Genomic DNA, 3,522 nt, shown 5'->3' with positions numbered 1-3,522 from the left:
GGTTCTCTGCAAGAGGCTGGGGATACAAAGTGAGAAAGAAATAGTTCTTGCTCTTAAGACGCTTTCATTCATCCTGGGTAGTGACAAATCACCTTTTGATTTTCTATATCCTTTATCCACAAGGATACATGCTAGGCACATATCCCTCATGTTCCTCTATCCTGCTCCCAGATACTGTCTGTGTGAAATACAAAGTTGTTTTGTTATTAGCCTAAAACCAAATCAGAATTAGGAAAGTAAATCTACTGTAGAAAAGCCAAGCCATGCTAAAAAAAAAAATGTTCCCCCAAACTAAATTTTGTTGTTGTTATTCAGTCATGTCTGCCTCTTCATGACCCCATTTGGGGTTTTCCTGGCAGAGATACTGGAATGGTTTGCCATTCCTCTTCCAGCTCATTTTACAGATGAGGAAACTAAGGCAAACAGGGTCACACAATCAGTAAGTGTCTGAAGTCAGATTTAAACTCAGGGAGATGAGTTTTTCTGATTTCAGGGTGGGCACTTTATCCACTGTACTACCTAGCTGACCCAAACTAGACAGCACATTCCAAATACTGATGTGGGAATTTCCGCTCTTTTGGATTATCTATGCTATAGCTGGCCTCTATGATTGTGGGTCAATGAGAGATAGGTGCTTGTGTTTTGATTCTTATTTCCTTGAGGGTGTTGAAGACATTCTTGAGGCTGTTGACAACATTTCACAAAATACAAAATGAGGAAAGTTTAGCTGCTAAATGGAAGCTTTTCTGAAAGAGATTTGGGGATTTAGGAGAGTGTGAGCTCAGTGTGACTCAACCATGCAAGAACCAGGAAAGGTAATGTTACCAAGGGCTGCCTTTAGTCCTCCCAGGTCTGGGGACAGAAAGTCCCACTAGACTCTGTCCTGGGCAGACCACAGCTGGAATATTGTGCTGGTGCTGGGACCTTCATTTCAGGAAAGAGATTGCCAAAATGGATAGTGCCCAGAGGTGGGTGACCAGAACGGTGAGTTGAGGAGAGATCATATCAGAAGAGGATACTGAGTAGGCACTTCATAGCTGTGTTCAAACATTTGAAGGCCTGACTGCATGGAATAAGGCTAAGATTCACTTCTGCTTGACCCCAAAGAGAACAAGGAGCAAAGGATGGAAGTTGCAAAGATGCTCTGTGTAAGGTAAACCTTCATCTTCATTACCATCACAGCTGAAGGTTATATAGTGCTTCAGATTTGTTGATCAGCGAAAATTGGTTTGACTGGTATGGTCCCAGTTCTCCTCCCTGCCCCCTCCTCCAAGGCAGCCCATGACCCCAGGATGCCTGTATGCCAAGGCTAATAAACCCAGCGACTAGGCATTACCACCCTCCCCACCCCCACCAGACACAAACTGAACTGGCACAATTAAGATTAAGTTCCCTATATCCTCATTCCTCATTCTTTATTGGGCAATTTAGAAAATATTTTCACTTTACTTATCCTACAGATAACAGGAAAATCTCTTATTGGTGCGAAGCTGGCTCTTTGTCTAAAACTTTCTTTAAGTCTGGGCCATCAGGGTCTCTGGGTCTTTCACTGGAATATGAAAGCCATTATGTGGTTCCATATCTGGAAGCCACCCTACTGTGTGCTGCCCTTGGCTGGAGATGGGGGCAAAGGGGACCACACCCTGAGAGATTGCTGGCATCTGGTCTCCTTCTGTTGTGAATAGTAAGAAAGTTCTGTTCACCACTATCCCTATGTAGCTCTGCCACTCATCATCCCAACTCTCTGGCACCAGAAAGTTTTATAAAGCATTTATGCACATTATTTGACCCTCACAGTAGCTCCTTGTGGTAGGTGCTGTAGGTTAAAGTGCTGTTGTTAGTCATAGAGTCTGTGCTCAAATCTCAGCTCTGCCACTTACTCGTATGACCATTGGTCAGTTTCTAAACTTCTCGAGATCTCAGTTTTTTCATCTGTAAAATGAGGCAGTTGGACTAGAAGACCTTGGAGGTCTCATTAGAAACCACTGCTGGAGTTCAAGGAGATGGGGTCTACACCTGTTCTATCTCCCGAAGGAGTCTCTTTCAAGAGGTTTAGCGGAGTTCTGTTCCAGGGTGTCCTGGCCTCTAATGGGAGGGATCAGGCACCCTATTCCCCACCCCCTTTCATATTTTTTGACTTACACATCCCCTACTGATACCCTGGAAGGAAATGCTTAAAGATTAGGTGTTGGATTATGTCTCCCAAAGATTTCCCTAAGGGGAGGTACTGCTTGTATAATAGAAATCAAGTATTACTTATTTTACACAAAAAAGGAATTTGAGAGGATGTGAAAGACTCACTGAGCACAGACACAATGATTTAAGAGGATTCAGTAGCAGCAAATTAGATGGAAAGATCCCATGTTCCTTAGGCAAAGCTGATAAGAAGTATAGCCTCTTATCCTTCATATGGATAAAATCACATCCATTTCTGATGTTGAACTATCTGACAGTGCTGTAGACATCTCTCATTGTGCTGCTTATCTGTTCAATAACCTCTAATGACTCTCTGTGCCTATAGGAAAAAGTTCTAACTCATTACCTGATATACCTGCAAGGACCCCAACATACACAGGAGGGCCTGCTCTGTAAGTTCTTGGATCTGTTTTTCTAAAATGAAAGCAACTTTTGAGGGGCCAATAATCACTTTAATCAAACACATATATCATTCACTTAGTTAAGGGGGAAAAGTCAGCACCCTGAACTTCAGAGAAAATATAAATAGAGAAACAAAGATTAACCAATAGACAAGGCTTGCAATTATCTGACTGTAAGCAATGCATGCATCATAGATCAACAGACAGATCCAGCTGTCTGACCATACATACATAGTTACCAGAGAGAGAAGCCCCAACATCTGGGTTTTCAAAGCCAGGGGGACTGCCCAGAGTCTTGTCTAGCCAAACAAACACTTACAATGAGTAAACCCCCAAACAAAACTTCACTTCAGAGTATATATACACTTTTCAGAGTCAGAGGGCAACACAACCCTAGAGAACCATTGTCTCATTGGAATTTAACAAAAGGTGTGGACCTTCCAACAACAACAAAAAATCTCCACTAATCAAGCTTCCCTAAATGGGCAGGCCCATTAATGGGTGGGGAAGATCTTTAACTCTCATTAGCATGACACCTGGAGTTTCAAGGCCCTCAAAAATCTGACTCCAACCCACATTTCTTTTTTTTATATAATTTATTTATAAAAATATGGAATGCTTCACAGATTTGTGTATCATTCGTGTTCAAGGATCATGCTAATCTTCTCTGTATGGTTCCAGTTTTTAGTATATGTGCTGCTGAAGCAAGCGCTCCAACCACATTCCTTGACAACTTTTATTATACTCAATAAGTTTCCTGTTTCTATCAGTTCATTCTGCCACTGTCTCTCAAGGCCTGCATGCTGCTACTTAAATTTGTAATTAGGAAAGGACAAGTTATCCCCCATTCCTGGAGTGCCATCCCTCTCCACTTTCAAATCTTAGAATCCCCAACTTGCTTCCAGGCTTAACTTTGATACTACCT

At 42.2% G+C, this 3,522-nt stretch overlaps 1 non-coding gene across 1 annotated transcript; it reads right to left on the bottom strand.

Annotated features, from left to right (window-relative positions):
* Window positions 1-3,201: 3,201 nt before the first annotated feature.
* On the bottom strand, window positions 3,202-3,309 carry LOC140509326 (U6 spliceosomal RNA). The gene has a single exon (XR_011968657.1). It is a non-coding gene; the product is annotated as a U6 spliceosomal RNA (small nuclear RNA).
* Window positions 3,310-3,522: the final 213 nt, after the last annotated feature.

The sequence above is a fragment of the Notamacropus eugenii genome, chromosome 5 (genome assembly GCF_028372415.1).
Source record: "Notamacropus eugenii isolate mMacEug1 chromosome 5, mMacEug1.pri_v2, whole genome shotgun sequence".
Taxonomy (NCBI): Eukaryota; Metazoa; Chordata; class Mammalia; order Diprotodontia; family Macropodidae; genus Notamacropus; species Notamacropus eugenii.
The sequence above is the reverse complement of the archived record's forward strand: the minus strand, read 5'-3'. Positions and strand labels throughout refer to the sequence as shown.